Here is a 27,506-nt window from a genome sequence, read left to right as displayed (position 1 = left end):
CAAATTTTAAAGTGTCATTTAATTAATGTTTATTAGGTTCCAGGCATAAATGTTTAATGTTGTAAGTGCATTAACATATTAAACTACAGAACAACTCTAAAAAAAATGATACTATTCCTGTTTTATGGATAAGAAATAGAAGCTTAGAGAGATAAATGACCCACCCTCACTCACACAGCTATTAGAAGGAAATTAGTCCAGCTCTTTTTGAGTCCAGTTCACTCCATGTATATTTAACATCTTTAATTTAAAAGAATATTGTTTTACTTTGTCCTAAACTCATTCCTTAGATATAGAAAAATTAGTCCTATAACATTAGGCATAAGCATTATCATATTTCTCAACTGTTCCTTCTGTTTGTTTTATGTTTCCCCAACCAGCTGACAAGCTCAGTATCTTTCAATTCCTTATTTCCTTTGTTCCCATGAGTCCCCTAATACTACCTAACCCAAGTGCCACTAGCTTTGGACATATAATTGGTGTTCAAATAATATTTTTTAATTAATTGGAAAAAGTAGATATTGTTATATGGAGTTCAAAGGCATCAAATTGGTTTCCTTGTATCCACATTGTTAGTATCCAAAGTAGTACTACAGTCCATATCCTAAACCCTATTTGTCTTTCTGCTAGGCAAAGTTGAAAGGGATATTTCAGCTAGTATATCCCTCTACAATTTTACTTAGCAGAACATTTCCTTTACATTTGGCACCATTCCCTTCTTATTGCATTTTTGACTCTATTCTCTTCTTCAATGAGAATCATATTTATATAACATAGATTTTATATTCATATTATTTCCAGGTAAATGTTAATTATGACCTCATATGCTGCTCTAAATTCATCCATAATTTTCATCTATAACACATCTATCCATCTTTGCTGGATTTATCTTGCCTATCACCCCTTGTACCCAGTATCATTGACCATACCTACCACCCCAATTCATTTCTCTCAATCTTAGTCATTCTTCCACTCCTGCAGTCAATTTAGAGCATAAGATTTACTTAATTTCTCCCTTAATTCTATTCATTCTTTTTTCTTTATTATGTTCTGCAGCAGTGCTTTCCACCAGTCTGTCTTCCAGCCCATTTATTTGTTCTTCTGCCTCACTTATTCTGCTATGCTATTGATTCCTTCTAGTGTGTTTTTCATTTTGGTTATTGTATTGTTCATTTCTGTTCGTTTGTTCTTTAAATCTTCTAGCTCTTTTTTAAACATTTCTTGTATCTTCTCAGTCTGTGCCTCCATTCTTTTTCCAAGATCTTGGATCACCTTTACTATCATTACTCTGAATTTTTTTCCAGGCAGATTACCTATCTTCAATTAACTTCATTGTTCTTCTGGGGTACTATCTTGTTCCTTTGTCTGGAACATATTTCTCTGCCATTTCATTTTGTCTAACTTTCTGTGTTTGTGGTCTTCATTCTTCAGGCTCTAGGATTGTAGTTCCTCTTGATTCTGGTGTCTGCCCCCTGGTGGGTGAAGCTGGTCCAGGGGCTTGTGCAGGCTTCCTGATGGGATGGACATGACTTTTTTTTTTTTTTGGCCATGCTGTGCAGCTTGTGGGATCTTAGTTCCCCTACCAGAGATTGAACCCGGGCCCTCAGCAATGAGAGCATGGAGTCCTAACCCCTGGACTGCCACTGGTGGGTGGCAGGTCTTGTTCCTCTGTTGGGCAGGACCATGTCAGTGGGGTGTGTTTAGACATGGCTGTGGGCTCAGGACAACTTTAGGCAGCCTGTCTGCTGATGGGTGGGGTTGTGTTCCCACCCTGTTAGTTGTTTGGCCGGAAGCACCCCAGCACTGGAGCCTGCTGTTGGGTGGGGCCAGGTCTCAGTGCCAAAATGTCAACCTCTGGGACAGCTCACGCCAATGAATATTCCCTGGGGCCTCTATCACCAGTGTCCTTGCCCCAACAGTGAGCCACAGATGACCTCTCCCTACCCAGGAGACCTCCAAGACCCACAGGTGGGTCTGGCCCAGGCTCTTATGGAGTCTCTGCTTTGTCCTGGGTTCCAGTGCATGTGAAACCTTGTGTGTGCCCTCCAAGAGTGGAGTCTCTGTTTCCCCAAGTCCTGTGGAGCTCCTGTACTCAAGCCCCACTGTCCTTCCAAGCCAAGAGCTCTGGAGGCCCCTCCTCCCAATGCCAAACACCCAGGCTGGGGAGCCTGATGTGGGGCTCAGAAGTCTCACTCCTCTGGGAGAACCTCTGTGATATAATTATTTTCCAGTTTGTGTGTCATCCACCCTGTGTGTATGGAATTTGATTATATTGTGCAAGTGCCCCTCCTACCATCTCACTGTGGCTTCTTCATCTTTGTATGTAGAATATCTTTTTTGGTAAGTTCCAGTCTTTTTTGTTGATGGTTGTCCAGCAGTTAGTTGTGCCTTTGGTTTCCCTTAATTCTAGAATCAAAAAATCTCAAATTAAAAAAATAAATTACTTCAAAATCTCATTAGATTTGCTATCATATATGAAATCTGATTTCTCTGTTTTCCCATCATTTCCTTTTTTAAAATCTGGATATATGAAAGCTTGATTTTGTGATTTTTGTGGCTATTGTTTCTGTATTCACTGTTAGGACTTTCTATTTTCCCAGCAGGTTGCTCAGTGAATACTCAGAGTGTGTCATACATGCAGAATATCCTGCCACTTTTGCAACCTTATGGGATTGAGACTTCTTACACCACTTCTTCAGCTTTGCTAGAGAGTGAGGTTGTTTATTATGTCCTGATAACAAAAATTCCCACATTTACTGTTGCTAACAGCTGCTCTGTGAATGGAGCAAAGTGAGGGGGATGAAATGGAAATTCTTATAAAATCAAGCCATTTTCCCAATCTAAAAACAAATTGCACTGGTTTAATGGGCCTTATGAGAGCCAAAAGAAATACTAGAGTACTGCATTTGTTTGCCTGAAGTATAGAACCACTTTAAAATTTAAATAGATAGCATACCCTGAAGGTCTTCTGTGTATGATACAAATCATGTAACTTGTAGAACATCTGTCAAGATGGAAAGTTTGTTCTAGTTTAACTATCTTTCACAAGTTAGCATGTGAAGCTAGGACCACTGCCAAGGTCAACAGCTGAATTCGAATTTTCTCTGAAGCACTTACCTCAAAATAGTTCAACTTAAGGGGAGTAGTTTGATGGCTCAGGGTCAAGACAATGGAAGGAGGTTGATAAAACAGTGTTAGAGCTCTCTGCTCCAAAGAAGTCTTTCTTAATATGTGTTATAATAAATGGTGCAGATAATAATATAAAACTGTAATTATCAAAGATTCAGATGATATAAAGTTTCAGGATATGTTACATTTGGTAGCTCTAGATAGCTTATTTATGTTGCATATCTCTATGTACACCTATCAGGTTGACATCTGATCCTATGCCCTCTGCCACTTTAGCAAATGACATATTAGCACTACTCGGTTGATTCTATACTTAAGTCATACTCATTAATGTCTTGTGTTAATGCTCAACTGAAAAGCTGCCTTAAAGTTATTTTCATATGTGTCAGGGGCATAATACACTTTATTACATTACATTATCAAGCATAAACTTTAGCTACTATTTCAGGGAAACTGATAAAATAGAAAATAGGTTAGAATTAATCTAATTAATCTGATATTCTAGGATGATTCCAACTATAAAATAAAAAGTCTATTTTAAAGAACTTATTAGGTATTGGAGCAGAAGCTAGAAGAACTACAGTCCTGCAGCCTGTGGAACAAAAACCACATTCACAGAAAGATAGACAAGATAAAAAGCAGAGGGCTATGTACCAGATGACGGAACAAAATAAAACCCCAGAAACACAACTAAATGAAGTGGACATAGGCAACGTTCCAGAAAAAGAATTCAGAATAATGATAGTGAAGATGATCCAGGACCTCGGAAAAAGAACGGAGGCAAAGATCGAGAAGGTGCAAGAAATGTTTAACAAACACCTAGAGGAATTAAAGAACAAACAAACAGAGATGAACAATACAATAACTGAAATGAAAAATACATTAGAAGGAATCAATAGCAGAATAACTGAGGCAGAAGAACAGATAAGTGACCTGGAAGACAGAATGGTGGAATTCACTGCTGCAGAACAGAATAAATAAAAAAGAATGAAAAGAAATGAAGACAGCCTAAGAGACTTCTGGGACAACATTAAACACAACAACATTCGCATTATAGGGGTCCCAGAAGGAGAATAGAGAGAGAAAGGACCCAAGAAAATATTTGAAGAGATTATAGTCAAAAACTTCCCTAACATGGAAAAGGAAATAGCCACCCAAGTCCAGGAAGCACAGAGAGTCCCATACAGGATAAACCCAAGGAGAAACATACCAAGACACATAGTAATCAAATTGGCAAAAATTAAAGACAAAGAAATATTATTGAAAGCAGCAAGGGCAAAACAACAAATAACATAAAAGGGAACTCCCATAAGGTTAAGAGCTGATTTCTCAGCAGAAACTCTACAAGCCAGAAGGGAATGGCATGACGTATTTAAAGTGATGAAAGGGAAGAAACTACAACCAAGATTACTCTACCCAGCAAGGATCTCATTCAGATTCGCTGGAGAAATCAAAAGCTTTACAGACAAGCAAAATCTAAGAGAATTCAGCACCACCAAACCAGCTTTACAACAAATGGGAAAGGAACTTCTCTAAGTGGGAAACACAAGAGAAGAAAACGACCTACAAAAACAAACCCAAAACGATTAAGAAAATGATCATAGGAACATACATATCGATAATTACTTTAAACGTAAATGGATTCAAAGCTCAAACCAAAAGACACAGGCTTGCTGAATGGATACAAAGACAAGACCCATATATATGCTGTCTACAAGAGACCCACTTCAGACTTAGGGACACATACAGACTGAAAGTGAGGGGATGGAAAAAGATATTCCATGAAAATGGAAATCAAAAGAAAGCTGGAGTAGCAATACTCATATCAGATAAAATAGACTTTAAAATATAGAATGTTACAAGAGACATGGAAGGACACTACATAATGATCAAGGGATCAATCCAAGAAGAAGATATAACAATTATAAATATATATGCACCCAACATAGGAGCACCTCGATACATAAGGCAACTGCTAACAGCTATAAAAGAGGAAATCAACAGTAACACAATAATAGTGGGGGACTTTAACACCTCACTTACACCAATGGACAGATCACCCAAACAGAAAATTAACAAGGAAACACAAGCTTTAAATGACACAATAGACCATATAGATTTAATTGATATTTATAGGGCATTCCATCCAAACACAACAGATTACACTTTCTTTTCAAGTGCGCACAAAACATCTTCCAGGATATATCACATCTTGGGTCACAAATCAAGCCTCAGTAAATTAAAGAAAATTGAAATCACATCAAGCATCTTTTCTGACCACAGCACTATGAGATTAGAAATCAATTACAGGGAAAAAAACGTAAAAAACACAAACACATGGAGGCTAAACAATACGTTACTAAATAACCAAGAGATCACTGAGGAAATCAAAGAGGAAATCAAAAAATACCTAGGGACAAATGACAGTGAAAACACAACGATCCAAAACCTCTGGGATGCAGCAAAAAGTTCTAAGAGAGAAGTTTATAGCAATACAAGCCTACCTCAAGAAACAACAAACATCTCAAATAAACAATCTAACTTTACACCTATAGGAACTAGAGAAAGAAGAACAAACAAAACCTAAAGTTACTAGAAGGAAATAAATCATAAAGATCAGAGCAGAAATAAATGAAATAGAAACAAAGAAAACAATTGCAAAGATCAATAAAACTAAAAGCTGGTTCTTTGAGAAGATAAACAAAATTGATAAACCATTAGCCAGACTCATCAAAAAAAAGAGGGAGAGGACTCAAATCAATAAAATTAGAAATGAAAAAGAGAAGTTACAATAGACATCGCAGAAATACAAAGCATCCTAAGAGACTACTACAAGCAATTCTATGCCAATAAAATGAACACTGGAAGAAATGGACAAATTCTTAAAAGGTATAACCTTCCAAGACTGAACCAGGAAGAAATAGAAAATATGAACAGACCAATCACAAGTAATGAAATTGAAACTGCGATTAAAAATCTTCCAACAAACAAAAGTCCAGGACCAGATGGCTTCATAGGTGAATTCTATCAAACATTTAGAGAAGAGTTAACACCCATCCTTCTCAAACTCTTCCAAAAAATTGCAGAGGAAGGAACACTCCCAAACTCATTCTATGAGGCCACCATCACCCTGATACCAAAACCAGACAAAGATACTACAAAAAAAGAAAATTACAGACCAGTATCACTGATGAATATAGATGCAAAAATCCTCAACAAAATACTAGCAAAGAGAATCCAACAACACATTAAAAGGATCACACACCATGATCAATTGGGATTTATTCCAGTGATGCAAGGATTCTTCAATATATGCAAATCAATCAATGTGTAAACCATATTAACAAATTGAAGGAAAAACCATATGATCATCTCAATAGATGCAGAAAAATCTTTTGACAAAATTCAACACCCATTTATGATAAAAACTCTCCAGAAAGTGGGCATAGAGGGAACCTACCTCAACATAATAAAGGCCATATATGACAAATCCACAGAAAATAAATAAATAAAGAACTTATTAGGTATTGTGTTTTACCCTTGTGTCATTTAATACAAGGGTGCAAATAATTTGAGGTTTAGTGACACTACCTATGGCTGTGTGTTGGTTCATTCCCTTGAAGTATTCCTAAGGCTTCATGGAACTGAATTTTTCTAGTGCTCCAGCACATGTTAGTATTTTTCTCTTGCACAAATAAAGTTAGCCAAACATTAAAGAAATTATTCTTGCTCAAGCATCTCATGTCTAGCTAAAAATAAAGATACATCCTGTAGGCTAACAGCATTTATTAAACTGAATTAGGTATGATGAGGTAATTCAGCAATGACCTTGACAATATTCATAAAAAATAAAGCAACTAGAATTTCAGAGGGTTACTATGGACCAGATAATATACTAGATGTTATGTAAAACTTATTTCTAATCCTCACAACCTCCCCCCACCCCCCAGCTTAGAATTATTATCCTCATTAGCTACTTTTTAGCTAAGGACTGAAAAATAATGTAGTGGATTGACTTGACCAAAGTTATGCAGCTAACTTATGTAGCTGCTATATTCAAACCCAATGTTTCTGTCATCAAATCCCACCTCCTTACCACTATAAACATTCATTGAGAATCTGCCATAAGCAAGAGAGTTGTAGGTGCTTCCAGAAATCAAATATGCCCTCAAATATTTATAAAGTAGGAGAAATAATAGGGAAAAAAACCCCAAATGCTATATTCCAGAGAAGAATATGATACTGTTCAAAAGTGAAATATAATCAAATGAATCTGATATTGAAAGGAAACAAAAGGTGTTGTCCTTATTCTTAGAAGAACTCTTGGGAAAGCATGGCTCCAGGACTGCTCTCCATAGGCCATGAATATGGCAAAGGGTGGGTGTAGACTGATATTCTGTTGTTGCAAAAAGTGTATTCAATATGCAGTACCTCAGAGGTCACCTTCCTGGGTCTCTCAACATTTGTGATTGCTCACTGAGTATCTGTTAATCATCAAAAATATCTCACCGAAAAAAGTCGTAGGTGATGTTCAAGTAGCTCAGTAGGAAGACACACACTGAGTAACAGTGAATACATGGAAATGATCTGACCAATAATAAGTAATCCTCCAGAAAAGTATGTATTTTTATATGGCTTTTTTTCTGCTTATTCTTGATCTCTAAGAAGAACCCAACAAGTTGATGCTGTTAAGCTGAGAAGTTGGGTTTCAGGACCTCTCCCATTGCAAAAACTGATCTGTTTTTGTTAGTTTTCTAAACTTGGATTTTGTGTAAGAGTTTAGGTTGAAACAAAATGTGAACTGCATACTTAGATTACTTTTCCAGGGTGTAAGTGTTCAGAGACTTTTCCATTTGGGGTTTTACAAAATTCTCCTCAACTAATAATCACTAGAAGCAGATGACAATGTTTAGTTCACAACGATTGCTTTCCAAGGTCTCAGTGAATCAACAGACGAATGTCTGACAACAATTTTCTGTCCCTTAGGTTTTCTATTGGCATCATCCCGAGCCACCTGCTGGGTGTGATCTGTCATCACTATACATTGCTTTTTGTTGGACCCATTTCCAGAAGTCTGTTTCTTATAAATCCCCTTCGAGACAGGCACTCCTTCAAACTAAAGCATATCAGATTTGGTGATTTTTCCAAAAGTCTCAGGAAACTAAGGCAGAGCTCATTCTAACATCAAGGTACATGCACTGTTAATTGAATTTCTGTCCCAACAGACCAGGCTTCTTATTGATATAAATTAGAATCACAAGAATTCAAAGCCTGTGACAACCCCAAAATGATTTTTTATTCTTTAATAAATTAAGCTTTTGATAGATACATATTCTGTAAGAAAGGGGAAAAATCATTCTATTTTTCTATCAATATTTTTATATAATGCATTTAAAATATAGTGCATTATATATGTAGAAATAAAAGGTAGATTTCTGAAAATAACTTGATGAATAGCCTTTTTTGTTTGTACATACACCAGCAAAATAATATAAAAGAATTATTTTTCCCTCTCAAGAGAAAAAAAAAAATGTCTTGGGTCTGGTTTTTACCCTAGGATAAAATATTTGAAGAATTTCTTGAAAACCTGGGTTTGTGAAAAATACACTGTTCAAAACGGGTAGGGAAATAAACACTGGTTCTATCAGACCAAAAAGGGAGTAGTAAGATGTGAAAGGAATTTATATCACCAGGCTCACTAAGTACTAGTCAATATAAGATAGAACTATAGGTATGAGGGTTCCTTTGGCCTATTCCACAGGCAAAAACGAGTGACTTGTAGAGATCATCTCTGTATCCCATCTGGGACAATACTGTCTCACAGATGTCAGGGTAATAGCATTTATTCCTGAACTTGTGGAGTTTACAGAAGTCCACAAATTGGTACCAGCAGTTCGATCTTCTCAAGTTAGACTCAACATCTCTGAAGCTACTTTCTAGTGCCCTAATATTATAAGACAGGTCTTGATCTCTAGTGAATGATATTACACCCTAGTCAGCAAAGAAGCTCAGAAATCATCAGCACTTTCATCAGGTGATACTATGTCATCTGGGTGGATATGGTTCCTCTTAGGAATGACTATTTAGTTCTCTCTGGGCTTGTTGAAAGCTAGATCCTCAGGCTTCAAAAGTCCCTTCTTCATCCACCTAGTAGCATCCTTCTTGCTCTCCACTGGTAGGTAATAAATGGGGTCCTATGGATCTAGTAGATGTGTTATGGGTGAGAGCTTTTTACTTCAACACTGTATTCAGGCCAAAAAAAAGAGTGGTAAATGACAAGAAAAATGTGAAAGTCTTTATTCCATTGGTTCTTTTCCCATCCCCATGTGCCCTTTAACAGCTGTATCACGGTTACTCTTATGCATGATTTCAAAAAGAATACACTCCTATTTAAAGAAATACCTCTAAAGAATATAAAGGAGTGCTTAATAAAACTTCTATTATTAGTTATACATTTAAATAGCTATGTTTATGAATATTAGAACCAAAGATGTTAAGTAAATAAATCATATTTGATACAAACTTTAGTTTTGTTAAGAGGATTTCTTTTCCTTGGCATAAATGAACAATAAAATATGGTTTAGAGAGGTGGAATTTTTAGTTTGATGTAGGAAATCACTCAAAATATTAAATTGATATTAATGATTAAGAAAAAAATGAGCGCTGTATAGCTATTATTACAATTCTTGCATTCCCATGGCTGAAATAATTTAAATATTTGTCAAAAATGTATAGCATTGCATACTTGTATTTTAAAGTATGAATCAGTTCTGTATCTTCATTGTGATTGTGGTTACATGAATCTACATGTGTGATATAATTTCATAATACACATACACACACAAATGCATGTGAAACTGGTGGAATCTGAACAAGCTCTGTGCATTGTTGTGCCAAAGGCATTTTCTAGGTTTCAATATTGTTCTTTAGTTATGCAAGTTGATATCATTGGAAAAGTGGGTAAAGCGTACAAAGGACCTGCTTGTAAATTTTGACCAACTTCTATTGAATATATAATTATTTCAAAATAAAGAGTAAAAAAAAAAAAATAGGAGAAAAGAATAATGTTAAGAAAGTGAAAAAGTAAGCCACAGACTGGATAAAAATATGTATAATATATATTTCTGACAAAGGACTTGTATCCAGAATATATATAAAGAATGCAACAATAAAAAGGCAGCTCTCTTTGTTTAAAAAGAGTGCTTAAAGTCTTGAAGAGAATCCTTACAAAAAATGGTATTTGAGAGAACTATTACCACATAAATAGATGATCAAAATCATTAGTCACTAGGGTAGTTCAAAATCAGACCACAAAGAAATGACACTACACACTCACCAAAATGGCCAAAATTAAAAGACTAATAATGCCAATTTGATTTGGGTACAGCCACAGTGGTAGAGTAGGAAGACCCTGAGATCACCTCCATACATGGGCACACCAAAATTACAAATATTTACAGAGTAATTATCAATGTGAACAACTGAAGACTAGCAAAAAAGATTTTTCAAAACCAAAGCTGTGAAGAAGGAACCACAGGAGGGGCAAAATATTGAAGAGGAATGAATGCTTCTACATTCACTTTATGAGGCCAGCATCACTCTGATATCCAATTCTGAAAGACACCACACCCACACAAAATAATTACAGACCAATATCATTAATGGACATAGAAAGAAAAATCTTCAACAGAATATTAGCAAACTGAATTCAACAATACTTAAAAGCATCATACACCACGATGAAGTGGGATTTAGTCCAGCGATGGGAAGATGATTCCATATTCACAGATCAATCAATGTAATATACCACATTAACCAACTGAAGAATACAAAATACATGATCATCTCAACAAATGCATAAAAAACTTTTGACAAAATTCAACATCAATTCATGATAAAACTCTCAACAAAGTATGTGCAGAGGGACCACACCTCAACATAAAAAAGGCCATATATGACAAACCTACCATCAACATCATATGCAGTGGTGAAAAGCTGAAAGCATTTCCTCTAAGATCAGCCAAAAGACAAGGATTCCCACTCCCACCATTTTTATTCAACATAATATTAGAAGTCCTAGACGTAGCAATCAGACAAGAAAAAGAATAAAAGGAATCCAAATTGGAAAGGAAGAAGTAAAACTGTTACTGTTTCAGATGACATGATACTATACATAGAAAATGCTAAGCATTTCACACACACAGAAAAAAACTATTAGAACTAATAATGAATTCAATAAATTTGCAGGATACAAAGTTAATATACAGAAATCTTTTGTGTTTCCACACACTACAAACTAACAGAAAGAGAAATTAAGAAAACAATCCCATTTACAATTTCATCAAAAAGAATAAAATACCTAGGAGTAAATCTAATCAAGGAGGTAAAAGACCTGTAATCAGAAACCTATAAGTTGTTGATGAAAGAGACTGAAGACAACACAAACAAATGGAAAGATATACTGTGCTCATTGATTAGAAGAATTAATAGTGTTAAAATGACCATACTGCCCAAGGCAATCTGTAGATTCAATGCAAAACTTATCAAAATACCAATGCCATTTTTCAGAAATAGAACAAATAATTCTAAAATGTGCATGGAAACACAAAAACCCTGAATAACAAAATCTTGAGGAAGAAGAACAAAGCTGTAGGTTTCACACTTCCTAATTTCAAACTATACTATAAAGTTATTGTAATCAAAACAGTATGGTATTGGCACAAAAACAGACATGTAGATCAATAGAACAGAATAGAAAGCCCAGCAATAAACCCATTTACAAATGGTTAATTAATCTACAACAAAGAAGGCAAAAATATAGCATAAGGAAAAGAAAATGTCTTCAATAAGTAGTGCTGGGAAAACTGGACAGCTACATGTAAAAGAATGAAATTAGAACATTTTCTCACACCATATACAAAAATAAACTCAAAATGGATTAAATATCTAAATTTAAGTCTGGAAACCATAAAACTCCTAGAATAAAATATAGGCAATACACTCTTTGACATAAGTCTTAGCAATATTTGGCATGGGGGCGGGGGGTGTCTGTCTCCTCAGGCTAGGGAAACAAAATAAAAAATAAACATCCAATTAAATTTAGGAGCTTTTGTACAGTGAAGGAAACCTTCAACAAAACTGAAAAGACAACCTACTGAATGGGAGAAAATGTTTGCAAGTAATATTATTGATAAGGGGTTAATATCTAAAATATATAAACAGCTCCTACAGCTCAATTAAAAAACTGATTAAAAATGACAAAATCTGAATAGACATTTTTCCAAAGAAGACATGCAGATGGCCAATAGGCACATGAAAATATGCTCAACATCACTAATCATCAGAGAAATGCAAACCAAAATCATAAGGAGATATTACCTCATACCTGTCAGAATGGCTATCATCAAAAAAAAAAAAAAAAACAACAAATAATAAATATTGAAGTGATTGTGGAGAAAAAGGGAACCCTAGTACACTGTTGGTGGGAATGTAAATTGGTAAATGGAAAACAGTATGGTGGTTCCTCAAAAAACTAAAATAGAACTACCATAGGATCCAGCAATTCCACTCTTGAGTACATATCAAATAAATGAAAATATGAATTTGAAAATATATATTCACCTCCATGTTCATTGCAGGAATATCTACAATAGCCAAGATATAAAAGCAACCTAAGTGTAGTAAAGATAGATGTAAAGATAAAGAAGGTGTGGTATATATATATGCAATGGAATATCACTCAACCATAAAAAAATAATGAAATCTTGCCATTTGCAACAACAGGGTTGGACCTAGAGAGTATTATGCCAAGTGAAAAAAGTCAAAGAGAAATACTGCATGATTTCACTTATATGTGGAAGCTAAAAAACAAAACTAACAAACAAACATAACAGAACATAAAGAGACTCATAAACACCCAAGAACAAAATGGTTGTTACCAAAGGGGAGGGGTTTTGGAGGATGAGTGAAATAAGAAGGGAAATTAAGAGGTGGAAACTTACAGTTATAAAATAAATAAGCTATGGGATCTAATGTACAGCATAGGGAATATAGACAATAATATTGTAATAACTTTGGTGACACATGGTAACTAGACTTATTTTGGTGATCATTTTGTAATGTTTAAAAATATCAAACCACTATGTTGTACACCTGAAATTAATATAATATTGAAAATAATTATACTTCAATATGAAAATTTGAAAATAAAACAAATAAATACATTTAAAAAGACTTATAAATTTAAAGACTTATGTTGGTAAGAATCTAGAGCCACCTGAATTCTATTACATTACTGACAGAAATAGATAATATAAACCACTTAGAGAAATCATTTGGAAATTTCTAATAAACTTAAACATGCAACTGCCCTATCACCCATCAATCCCATTCTGTGAGTACCCCCATATCTGTGAGGGATACATCCTAAGTCCCCCAGTGGAGACATAAATCTGTGGATAGTACCAAATCCTATATATATATTATTTTTTTTCCTATACATACATACCTATGATAAAGTTTAAACATTAGGCACAGTAAGAGATTAGAAATAATAACTAATAATAAAATAGAGCAATTATAACAATATACTGTAATAAAAGCTATGTAAATATGGTCTCTCTCTCAAAATATCTTACAAATTTAATGCCTTTTCCACCTTAACTAAGTAGTTGTCACACACTGTGACCATAACTTTTGCAGTTTGAGGTGCAACAGCAAAAGTAGCATGAATTTCTTTTTCCTTCTTCACAATTTCACATGGATAGGAAATTTGTTCTTACCATAGATTTTTAGCAAACTCAGCATACTGTATTTTTTTTTTAATTTTTAAAGCTACATGTTTCACCTTTTCACTTAGAGGGAGGGGGCACTTTATGGCTTCTCTTTGATGTACCCAAATTGCCAGCATCACTACTCTTGAACTTGAGGCCATAATTAAGTAAAATAAGAGTTACTTGAACACAAGCACTGCCACAGCAAGACAGTTGATCTGAAAACCAAGATGGCTAACTAACTGACTAATGGGTGGGATATGCTGGACAAAGAGATGATTCATGTCACAGGCCAGAGGAAGAAGGTTGTCATGAGACTTCATCACACTGCTAAGAACGGAGGGCAATTTCAAACATATGAATTGTTTACCTCTGGAATTTCCCATTTAATATTTTCTCAGCTAGATTGACCGTGGGTAACTGAAACCTTGGAAATCAAAACCATGGATAAGCGGGGACTACGATAGTTATATGAAAAGTATTTCTGCACAGGAAATTACAAAAATTCTTGTGGAGCAAAAACAAAGACAAATAAATGGAATTATAAACCATGTTCATGATTGGAAAATTCACTAGGGTAATAGTATTAATTCCCTCAAATTTATCTACAGACGCAGTTAAAGCCCAATCAGAATACTAAGAGTTTTTCTTTTGTGAAAGTTAGCAATGTAATTCTCAGAATATACAAGTATAAACTTTGAAAGATAGACAAATAGAACAGAATAAAGACCAGAAACAGACCTACATATAAATGATCACCTGATTAATGGCAATGGTGCTATTATACAATACAATGAAAGAAAGGAGGGTCTACCTAATAAAAGATGCTGACTCAATTGAATATTCATATTGGGGGCAAAATTTTGATCCACCCCACATACCATTCAAAAATTCTCTAATGGATGAAAGAGTTGGATAGGTTAAGACAAATTTCCTTGCCTTTCTTCATACTCTCCCAATCTATCTTTGTTTCCATCCAAATTTCAATTTGTTCCTGAATCTTAGTTCTATATGTCAGCTACAATCCTATTTGTGTCTATAGCACTCAACATTCTCCTTTTGTTTCTCTTTTTGTTGGTTATTGGCTCCATCTAAAGGACTTTAGATTTCTGTTACTAGTATTCCTTATCCTGTATTTACTTAGAACTCATATTCCTGGCCTTTCACAAGCAGCCTTTATTAACAATAGATACATTTTAAAAAATAGAATGAGTACAAGCCATTCCCTTTGACCTCACCTACCCTATGAAGGCAGATTGAAATTTAGAACCTGAACTAAATAGTTATTATGTACAGTTTGTAATAAACATAACATCATAATTGAGATGATATCCAGTAAATTAGTCTAACAGTCATAAGGGGAAAAGAGTAAAGAAATATATGCAGATAATTAATAACATGGAGAAGGCAGTTAATTCTGTTGTCATAACATTTTAAGACATAAAGAAATTGATAATACCTGACAGAATAATATAAAACACTGGAATTTGTTGTCTTATGTCATAAATGCTATAATTTTAAAAGCCTAGAGCTGTTTGCAAGGCTTTCTTTTAAAGGTAGGGCCGAAACTAATCTTCCAAGATTGAGTGGGATTTGAAGATGTGAAATGCAGGGTAAACAAAACTAAGAAAGCAGCATGAGTAAAGCCTTTTGGGATTGAGTTTATTTTATGATGTTTTCATGTCTATTGTAAACACATCTAATATTTCTAATATTTTTATAAGTATCACCTTTATATGTTACTTTGATATAGTTTTATATCAGATTAAGAGAAATTATGATGACTATTAACAATCTTCCCTTCAAATGCTAATTCCAGTAGGTCAAATTCAGAGTAAAGAAACTCTTTCAGAAAGCAAAACTCATATTTCAAGGAAGGTCCTATGTATTCTAGACCCCTCCCTTTTTTTAAACAGTTATTTCTACAACTTGAATTCTGTTTGATACTTTCTACCTTCTGGCTTGAGTGTACTTTGGTTTATTAGACAGAAAAAGAGAGTTAAAATGGAAACAGGAAGGAGATTTCATGCTCCTTTCAAGATGGACTAGTAGGAATTAGATTTATAATCCCACCTGAAACAATCAGAAAAACAAAAAGAACAAAATATGTGGAAATTGGTTTGCAGGCACAGCACATCAGGCAACAAAGGACACTGATCCCCGAGAAATGGGTAACAAACAAGATGAACGCTATGATTGCCACAGGTTGATGCATTCATGCCTTGGAAATGACAATCTGAGGGGACTAAGATGGAAAAGTTCTCAGGATTTTGCAGAATGACGTGAAGATTTGCAGAGGGTCTTCAGCTCTGTAAAGCTCATTCCTCCCTGGTACTCTGTCCTGAGAACTTTAGTCATTGTCTCAATCCCAGTATATCATACAGGAATTGATAGCTGTAAAAAACATGCAACACAAATCAAAAAAGATAATTTTTTTAAAATACATCAATTAATGTTCTCTTTCTTGATTTGATGCTGGTTACACAGTTAAACTGAACATAGTTTAACTTAATTACAATTCATTGATTTAATTTTACTTAAAATGTAAATTCATTAAGCTATACTCTTTTGATATGTTTATTTTCTGTATGTATACTATTTTTCAATAAAAATCTTTTAAAAAATAGACACCACTTATAGCAATAAAAAGTAAATACTAAAAAACGGGAAAATTCTAAAAAAGGTATGTAAAACCTATATAGAAAAAATAAAACTTTACTAAAATTTGATAAAGAAGATATATAAATGGAAAGAGAGCCTTTGTTCATCAATAAGATTATAGTTGTAAAAATAGCAATACTCCCTTAAATGCTATTGATTCAATGGTACTGTAAATAAAAATATATTACCAGAGCTTTCATGAAACATGACAGAAATTTCATTTCAAAATTTTTTTGAAAACCTCATTTATTTATTTATTTATTTGCTGCACTGTGTCTTCATTGCTGCACGTGGGTTTCCTCTCGTTGTGGCAAGTGGGGGCTACTCTTCGTTGCGGTGCATGGGTTTCTCATTGCGGTGACTTCTCTTGTGGAGCACGGGCTGTAGGTGCTTGGGCTTCAGTAGTTGTGGCATGCGAGTTCAGTAGTTGTGGCTCACGGGCTCTAGAGTGCAGGCTCAGTAGTTGTGGCACATGGGCTTAGTTGCTCCATGGCATGTGGGATCTTCCCAGACCAGGGATTGAACTCGTGTTCCCTGCATTGGGGAATGACTATATGTGATAAAGTAGAGGTCAAAATTAAAGATATTTTCTAATGTAATTAGGCGGGTGTGAAATAGGTAATGCAGATGTGGGAGGGATAAGGACATTCAGATGCAATTCTGGTCACTTTGATTTAGAAGAGTTTACTCTGTATACCTGATAATAAAAGGTAGTGATAATAAGAGATAATTTGAATTCAAGCCTAGAATTTCTTGGGAGGACAAGTCTGGTGATTTAGATATGGGAATTGTACATGTTAATTAATAGGTGAGATGACCTAAGGAGAGAATGAATTAATTTTACTCAGTGTAAGAATTACATTTCTAACGATCAGAGCTGTCAGATACTGATGTGCATTGTCTTGAATGGTACTGAGATTTCAGTTAATTGTTGTATTAATAGTTATCTGACATGAATATTTTAGGAATTCCCTAGATTGAGTCAGATGTTCATCACTTTGTGAATCTTAGGGTTAATGCTAAGAATTTATGGCTTATGATTTTTGCTATTTACCTTTGTTGTTCTAAGTCCTACCACCTTATGTTTATAAACATATGTACAAATTTAATTATATTACATAAGTAAATGTATAAATAAAAGTTTTCATATAAGTTATACTGTTTGCCAAGAGAATGAATATCATTTGTATTTGAGGAGGTCACTCTCCTCATTGGGCAGAAGTTATTTTTTTAGTGTTAACATATTTGGATGAGATACCATACAATGAAATTGGAATAAGGGCCAAAATTAAGTCAAGATATGGCTTTGATTCATACACATAGCAATTGACCTAATATTTGCTTAGCTGGGTACTTAAAAGTAGAGACAATCTGATATAAAAATGAATAATTTTATTATAAAAGAATACACAATTAAAAGTGAATGCTTTACTATTTCTCTAAAGAATACTTTTACCTTTGATGAGGAATGTGATCCAGTTATGTATGGTAACTTTTAAGGCTCTAATTGGTGCTGTCATTTTCAGATACTGTGTTATTTACTTCTTCCTCTTTCTCCTCTCATCTCCTTGCCTTTTCCTTCTACTTGTTTCTTTTTGCTTTTCTTCTCCCTCTTCATCTACCCTTTCTTCCATTTAAAAAGGAGGTATAACTTTTCTGGAGTACTACAGGAATGAAAAGATGCACTTTCCAGGATCTTTATTGGGATTATTACATTAATAGTAAAAAAAAATTAAACTAAATACCTCTTGTTTATGGTTCCAAAATTGTTTCATGCCTGTACTTTCTTTACAAAATACCACATTCTTCTTTTTTTTTTAATTCAACTTATTTAAACTTAAAAAAATATTCCCCCATTTCTCCCACTTCCATCCTCTGTCTCTGGCAACCACCAATCTGTTCTTTGTATCTATGACCTTGTTTGTATTTATCTATAATAATATATATTATTATATGTTACTATGCATTGTATGTGTGTTATAGGTTAATATTTATTTATTTAGATTCAACATATAAGAGAGGTTATAAAATGTTTGTCTTTCTCTGGCTGACTAATTCCACTTAGCATAATGCCCTCAAGATCTATCCATGTTGCCACAGTGGCAAGATTTCATTCTTTTTTACAGCTGATTAATAATCCATTGTATCCACCTTCTTTATCTATTCATCTGTCCATGGGCACTTTGGTTGCTTCCATTATCTTGGCTATTATAAATAATGCTGCAAGGAACACAGGGGTGCATATATCTTTTTGAATTAGTATTATTGTTTTTTTTCAGTTAGTACCCAGAAGCAGAATTACTGGATGATATAGTAGTTCTGTTTTTAATTTTCTGAGGAACTTCCATACTGTTTTCTAAAGAGGCTGCACTGATTTGCATCCCTACCAACAGTGCACAAGTGTTCTTTTTTCTCCATATCCTCACCAACTTGTTATTTCTGGTCTCTTTGATGATAGCCATTCTAACAGATGTGAGGTTGTATCCCATTGTGGTTTTGATTTGCATTTCCCTGATGTTAATCATGTAGAGCAACATAGTCTTCTTTATTGTACTTCTTAAATACTTAACAATATACCCTGGAAACCTTTCCCTTTTAGCTCCAAGAGCATCCTTTCTGTTTTGTGGTTATTAGTTCACTAATTTAGATAGTTCATTATTAATGCACAGTTTGTTTTATCAATAGTATGGTAAACTTTCTAGAAGATCATTAAAATGACTTCAGTCTGTATGGTTACTTTATATACAATGTACAAAGTAAAATAATAAAAACAAAAAAGAAAAATTTGCCAGATGTATGAAAAGACAGGAAAATGTGATTGGTAAGAAAGAGAAAAGGGAAAAAAAACACATATGGAGTTAGCATATAGGGATTTAAAAATAACCATGATTACTGTATATTAAGAAAATAGAGGAAAATATAGACAAACATATGAAAAAGATGGCCAATGTCTACAGAAAATTGAAATCTATAAAAAAGAATCCAATGGGCACTCTAGAATTTTAAAATAAAATATCTAATATTAATAACTTATTTGATAGATTTAATATACAGTACTGGACACAGAAGAAGAAAAGTAGTAAACCTGAAGACATATCAATAAAAAATGATCAGACTACAGCACAGAGGGAAACAAAGAATGAAAAGTATAGAACAAAAGAAATACGTGGATCAAATGGTCAAATATATACCCAATTAGATTTTCTGAAAGAGAAAATATATAATTGGAGTGAAGCAATATTTTAAGACAGAAAAGTAAAGATTTTTCCAAAAAATGATGAAAAATTTAAACTCATAGATTCACAAAGGTCTACCCACCCTGAGCAGGATCAATATCAAGAAAAACCACACCAGAGCTCACAATAGTAAACATTTCAAAACTAAATCAAATAGAAAATCTTAAAAGCAGCCACAGAAAAGGTTTAGTAACTTTAAAGGAAAAAGAAATAAAATGTATATCTTGTTTCTTAGTTAAACCTATAGAACCCAGAAGACAATGGAATGACACATTTAATGTGCTGCTGAAAAGTCAAATAAATAAACAAAAGACTTCAAACTAGAATTTTATACCCAGAAACAATATCTTCCTAAAATGAAATCAAGATAAAGATGTTTCTAGACAAGCAAAAGCTGACAGAAACCATTGCTAAAATAAGACACACTAAAACAGAAACAAATTATTGTAAGCATGGAATTGCATGAAAGAATGAAGATTATCAGAAGTGTAAATATGTGAGAAAATTTTAAAATGATATTGATCCTTTAAAATAACAATAACAATTATGTTGTGTAACATGTATAACATGTACAGAAGTAAAATGTTTGATAACATTACACCAAGACAAGAGGAGAGCAAATGGAAGTCAGAATATATATTAAACTGAGAATAATGAAAATATCACAACTTGTGAGATGTAGCTAATCTTAAGGCTTTAAATGTATATGTTTAGAGTGAAATGTTCATCTCTACATGTATGTATTTAAAAAAAAAAAAAAAAATTTGAGACCATGAATCTATTCTTAGGTTAACAAGAAGCTAAAAAATTGAACAAGAAAGTAAACCCACAGGAATTAAAAAGAAAAAATAATAATACAGAAAAATAGCAGAAATCAGTGAAATGACATGCATACCTACACATACAAAATCAACAAATACAAAATGACTTCTTCAAGACCAGTGTCAGGAATTGGAAGAGAGACACCTCTAAATTTCGGCACTGTACAACACAACAACTTTCTGTGATGATAAATTCTTTCAATATCTGTGATGTCTTATAAGATAGCTTCTAGTCATATGTGGCTATTGAACACTTTAAATATGGTTAGTGGAACTGAGAAACTAATATTTTCTATTTTTTACTTCATTTCATATTTATTAATAAATATATTATGAAAAATTTATATTAACACATTTGGCAAACTTTACAAAACATTTAATAAACTTATTTTAGAATAGTTTTTGATTTACAGAAAAGTTACAAAGGTAGTAGTGTCTATATCCAGTTTCCCCTATTATTAACACCTTATGTATTTTACATTTGTTACATTTGTCACAACTATTAACTGATATTGATACATTATTTTTATTCTTATTAAGCACATACTTGATTTAGGTTCCTTAGTTTTTACCTAATGTCCTTTTTTCCCCCAAAATACCATACAGGATACCACATTACATTTAGTCATCATGTTTCCTTAGGCTCCTCTTAATTGTAATAGTTTCTCAGACTTTCTTTGTTTTTGATGACCTTGACATTTTTAAGGAAAACTGGTCAGGCATTTTATAGAATGTTTTATAATTTGGAGTTGTTTGATGTTTTTGTAGTAGTTAGACAAGGGTTATGGGTTTTGGAGAGGAAGACCCAATGGTAAAGTACAATCCTCATTACATCATATCAAGGGTACATTCCATCAACTTATTGCTGTTGATGTTAATCTTGATCACCTGGTTGAGATAGTGTTTGGTTTTCTCCACTGTAATATAGAGAAATATTCTTAAAGAACAAAAAGTTACATAGCCAGTTCAGATCCACAGACAATTCTTTCATCATTGAGAATTGAGGTATCCCCATCTACAACGGTTTGAACTATTATTTGTAGCTTAATTCTACCAGATCTATTTTAACTGTTTTTCTTAATCATATGACATAAATTATCAGGGGAAATGTGGGCAACAGGGTTCATCATTAAGTCTGAAAATTATAGCTGCTCTTTAAAAACAATCTTATGTTTTAATCTTGAACTTTTTACTGACAGTACTTTCTCATTTTACAGTCATAATATATATATTACCACTGTATTATATCTCATTTTACTGTGGATATATATATAATATATATATGAATGATTCAAGTGTTTTAGGAAAAACCACCTGTTTAGAAAATTATCTCAGCCAAAGAAAAAGTTGGTTATAGTGTATATTGTTAACTCATGAAAATAAAAATATTTTTAGGTAATCAGATTAAATAGGAAAGCTTAATAGTGCTTCTCTCAAAGCATTCTCATTAAAAAATGCTTAATTACTATTTTGTGTTAGATTATTTTCTAGAGGAAAAGAGAACTTATCAGACTTCATACCATGTGGGTTTTCAAAATCATGTCTGTTTTATGTTCACAAATTTGCTACTCACTTGCTTAATACTTAAACAGAGAAAAGAGACAATATTTGGATTGAACAGAGAGAAACTAGGTACAATTACTATAATGTACCATAATGGAGAAACTAGGTAATTACTATAATACCTTAAAGAGATAATTGGAAAAACATCAGATTCTATTTTGAGGTCTGATGAAAATACCTAAGATATACTTTTTATCTTTCCCGTATTGAATCCTGGATTTAAGAAGCTCAGAATCCTTTTTACTCCTTGTTAATGGATGGCAATAAATGGACTTAGAGTATAGGGAATGAAAGAGTGCAGGAGATAAAATAAGGGAAAAAAATCAAATCTACATAGTGTCCCTTAATATAATTACCTCAGCGTATATGTGAGTTTCCAGATTTATTTTGTCCTTGTCCCCCCTTTTTTCATGTTATAGGTTGGTGTCAGTATGTGAAAAATATTTTAAAAATATAAATATATATGCATATATAGAAAGTGCATATATGCATGTATGCATATATAGAAAGTGTGATCAGAATGCATATATAGAAAGTGTGATCAGAATTGTGCAAGACAAGTTTACCAAATTGGAGAAAGCTTGAAGCAGCAGAACCACTGAGAACTAATGTAAAGCATTGCTATATTAATGCTGTTTCTATGTGAAGGGCCACCAACAGGCAACAGCTTAGCTTAGGAAATCAGGAAGGTCTATAATTAAACCAAAGCAAACTTCAAGTATTCTATTCTGGGGTGTAACTTTTCAAAATACCATATTTTCTGCTTAAACCATCAAGATTTTGGCTGAATTTAGTAAGTGACCATTTTGCCAGAATCTCCTCCCACACACTGCACTTCTTCTCAGAGGAGAATAGTATTTTCATGGGATTTATGGTTCCTCTCTAGCATAAAGCTCCCTACCCTGAATATGGTAAAACTATTTGAAGTGAAATTAAATATGCTTAATTCTCTCATATCAGGAAAGGACTTAACTCTCTTTCCAATTACCTCTACTCCACAAAATCACTCACTGTCTTAAATGTGTCCTATTTCATGAATTATTACATAAAATTAAAAAGGCCTGGGACTCAAAACTGTTCTATGACAATAGATTTCCAGAGTTATTATAAAATATAACTAACTTTAAATTTAATATACATATAAATGACTACTTTTTTCCAGGCACTGTGGAGCTACAAAGTAAACAAACAAACAAGATAGAGAGCCTACCCTTAAGAACTCAGCAGTTGGTTAGGTACTAAAGCTACCTACTGGAATTCTGGAATTAGATTAGGTGTCATTGAAATCTATTCCTTTAACAGATATTTACTCAGTGCTTAGGAAAGTTCTATGTGAGGAGTGTCCACTAAATAGTCTCTGCCTCATGATTGTAAATTCTGGAGGGATAACGTAGACAATAAAGATAATAACAGTATAACAGAGAGAAATAATAAACAGGAAAGAATATAGAATTTAGGGTTGGGGCTTTGCAACTTTATGAGGGGTGACCAAGGATGATCTCGCTGATAAGTTTGCATCTAAGTAGTGTCCTGAGGAAGGTGAAGGAGTGAAACATGGGTGAATATCTTAGAACAAAGCATTCCAGAGAAACAGAAGAGGAAGTGGAAAGGCTCTGAGATGGGAGCATGGCTGCTATGTTTAAAAGATAGCAAGAAAGCCAGCCTGGTTTGAGTAGAATGGGCAAGACAGCAACAGTAGCAGATGAAGTCAGAGGGGAAAAAGGAGCTTCACACCATTAAACTATGATTTGCCAAATTGTTCCTATGAAGTCCTCTCTTAGAGGGATACATCATATTATAGATGAATGTCAGCGTTTTTCTTTCTTTTTCTTTCTTTTTTGACTTATGACTACAAAAGGCATGATATTCACAGAGTAACTTCTGATTGGAATATAGTCGTCATTATCATCAACTTGGCAAGTGTTCTTACTGGCTTAGTGGAAACATTGTTTACAAATTGCTTTTTATGATTCTCATATTCAAAGGAATTTTCAAACCAGTGGGGAGAGTTGGCTAGTTCTTTTGTTTTCTCTGACTGTGGAAAAAAACATGATAAAATTCAGTGGGCGTGAGACAGAGGGGGCACTATAGCAGTCATTAGAAGTTAATTAAGGTGAAGATGCACTGATTCCCTCCTCTGCTCCTTATATCCAACTTAACATGAGGTCTTGTCCATAGAAAACCCTTAATAAATATTTGTGAGCTAATTAATGGCTGATAGAACATGTGGAAGTTTTAAATGATAGATCAGTTAAAGGAAATAATGACTAGGAAAAGTTTACTCTAGTTGAAATAGGTAGAGCTACTTAATTATTTACACTATAAGAAATACATACTTAAGTGTTTCTAGGTGCACAAACATTTCACCATTCACACCAATGTGAGCATATACCTCTAACTGTGCTTATATCTTCACCTTGAATAGGGATCCACATGTCAGGCTGGCCGCTGCATCACTGGTTTCTCCCTTTTGTTTAATAAGTGGCGGTGCCATAAAGCAGATTCATTGGATCATCTTTGGGGCAGAGAAGATACCCTCACCTCAACTGGCTTCCACAATTCTACACCATCTTTAGTCTTTTCACGTGTGTTTTCCTTGAGTGTCAATGTGAAGGGCCTGACATTATCCTAGGTGCTGGGGTGGGGGGCGGGGGGAGTGGGGAGAGGACAGTACTGAACACCTACTGCAATAAAAACTTATGAACTCATGAACTTAACTTTCTAGTGGGGAATAGCAGACCCAAATAAAATAAATAATATTATCAATGACATCACAGAGAGCTTAAAAAGAGAATAGAAAGAAGGCCAAGAATTGGCAATAAGGATTAGAATGCTACAAATATTACTTATTAGGCAAATTAATGAAAGATTTGAACACATTTGTTATCTGTATGTTGAGATTTAAAGTCATGGCATGGTGGGGGACTCTGATGCCCAAGGAGACGGGAGGAACCCCAAAGTGAACCAGTGGCTTGCAGGATCTTGATTCACGAGCCTGGGGTCAGGCAGAAGCTCCTGCAGTGGGAGCTTCAAGTCCAAACCACTGGACTAACAGAGAAGCTCAGACACCAGGGAATATTCATCAAAGTGAGGTCACACAGAGCTCCTCATCTCAGCACCAAGACCCAGCACTACCCAATAGCCTACAAACTCCAGTGCTGCAAGCCTCAGACCAAACAACCAGTAAGACAAGAACACAATCCCACACATTAAAAAAAAAAAAAGGCAAAAAAATATGTCACAGATGAAGGAGCAAGGTAAAAACCTACAAGACCAAATAAATGAAGAGGAAATAGGAAATCTACCTGAAAAAGAATTCGGAGTAGTGATAGTAAAGATGATCTGGAATCTCAGAAATAGAATGGAGGCACGGATTGAGAAAATACAAGAAATGTTTAACAAAGATCTAGAAGAAATAAGAACAAACAAAGAGAGATGAACAACACAGTAACTAAAATGAAAAATACACTAGAAGGCAGAAGAACAAATAAGTGAGCTGGAAGACAAAATGGTGGAAATAACTGCTGAGGAGCAGAATAAAGAAAAAAGAATGATAAGAATTGAAGACAAGCTCAGAGACCTCTGGGACAACACTAAATGCACCAACATTAAAATTATAGGGGTCCCAGAAGAAGAAGAGAAAAAGAAACCGTCTGAGAAAATATTTGAAGAGATTATAGTTGAAAACTTCCCTAACATGGGAAAGGAAATAGTCACCCAAGTCCAGGAAGCACAGAGAATCCCATACAAGATAAACCCTAGGAAAAACACATCAAGACACATATTAATCAAAGTAACAAAAATTAAATTCAAAGAAAAAGTATTAAAAGCAGCAAGGGAAAAATAATAAATAACATACAAAGGAATCCCCATAATGTTATCAGCCGATTTTTCAGCAGAAACTCTGAAGGCCAGAAGGGAGTGGCAGGATATACTTAAAGTGATGAAAGAGAAAAACCTACAACCAAGATTACCCAGCAAGGATCTATTTCAGATTCAGTGGAGAAGTCAAAATCTTTTCAGACAAGCAAAAGCTAAGAGAATTCAGCACCACCAACCCAGCTTTAAAACAAATGATAAAGAAACTTCTCTAAGCAGGAAATACAAGAGAAGAAAAAGACCCACAAAAACAAACCCAAAACAATTAAGAAAATGGTAATAGGAACATACATGTTGATAATAACCTTGAATGTGAATAAATGCCCCAACCAAAAGACACAGACTGGCTGAATGGATACAAAAACAAGACCCATATACATGCTGTCTACAAGAGACCCACTTCAGACCTAGGGACACATACAGACTGAAAGTGAAGGGATGGAAAAAGATATTCCATGCAAATGGAAATCAAAGGAAAGCTGGAGTAGCAATACTCATATCAGATAAAATAGACTTTAAAATACTGTTACAAGAGATAAGGAGGGGACACTACATAATGATCAAAGGATCAATCCAAGTAGAAGATATAACAATTATAAATGTGTATGCACCCAACATAGAAGCACCTCAATACATAAGGCTAATGCTAACAACCATAAAAGGAGAAATCAACTGTAACGCAATAATAGTAGGGGACTTTAACACCCCACTACACCGATGGACAGATCATCTAAACAGAAAATAAATAAGGAAACACAAGCTTTAGATGTCACAGTAGACCAGATAGATCTAATTGATATTTATAGAACATTCCACCCAGAAGTGGCAGAATACAATTTCTTCTCAAGTGCACATGGAACATTCTCCAGGATAGATCACAACTTGGCTGACAAATCAAGCCTTGGAAAATTTAAGAAAATTGAAATTGTATCAAGCATCTCTTCTGAACACAACGCTCTGAGATTGGAAATCGATTACAGGAAAAAAACTGTATAAAACACAAATGTGGAGGCTAAACAGTGCACTACTAAATATCCAAGAGATCACTGAAGAAATCAAAGAAGAAATTAAAAAATACATAGAAACAAATGACAATGAAAACATGATGACCCAAAACCTATGGGATGCAGCAAAAGCAGTTCTAAGAGGGAAGGTTATAGCAATACAGTCTCACCTCAAGAAACAAGAAAAATCTCAAATAAACAATCTAACTCTACACTTAAAACAACTTGAGAAAGAAGAACAAAGAAAACCAAAGTCAGTAGAAGGAAAGAAATCATAAAAATCAGAGCAGAAATAAATGAAATAGAAACAAAGAAAACAGTAACAAAGATCAATACAACTAAAAGCTGGTTCTTTGAGAAGATAAACAAAACTGATAAACCCTTAGCCAGACTCATCAAGAAAAAAAGGGGGAGGACGCAAATCAATAAAATTAGAAATGA

The 27,506-nt window shown here is 34.1% G+C and overlaps 2 long non-coding RNA genes across 2 annotated transcripts in view; both read left to right on the top strand.

Annotated features, from left to right (window-relative positions):
* The window catches only part of LOC309644279, a 249,827-nt gene that overhangs the window by 44,180 nt on the left and 178,141 nt on the right, over window positions 1-27,506 (top strand). The gene's annotated exons all lie outside the window — the stretch shown is intronic.
* Window positions 1-27,506, top strand: part of LOC309644274 — a 66,271-nt gene that overhangs the window by 36,861 nt on the left and 1,904 nt on the right. The window lies entirely within an intron of this gene.

Source organism: Balaenoptera physalus (genome assembly GCF_965194825.1).
Source record: "Balaenoptera physalus genome assembly, chromosome: 15".
Taxonomy (NCBI): domain Eukaryota; kingdom Metazoa; phylum Chordata; class Mammalia; order Artiodactyla; family Balaenopteridae; genus Balaenoptera; species Balaenoptera physalus.
Note: the sequence above shows the minus strand (reverse complement) of the source record. Positions and strands in the feature narration are given on the sequence as shown.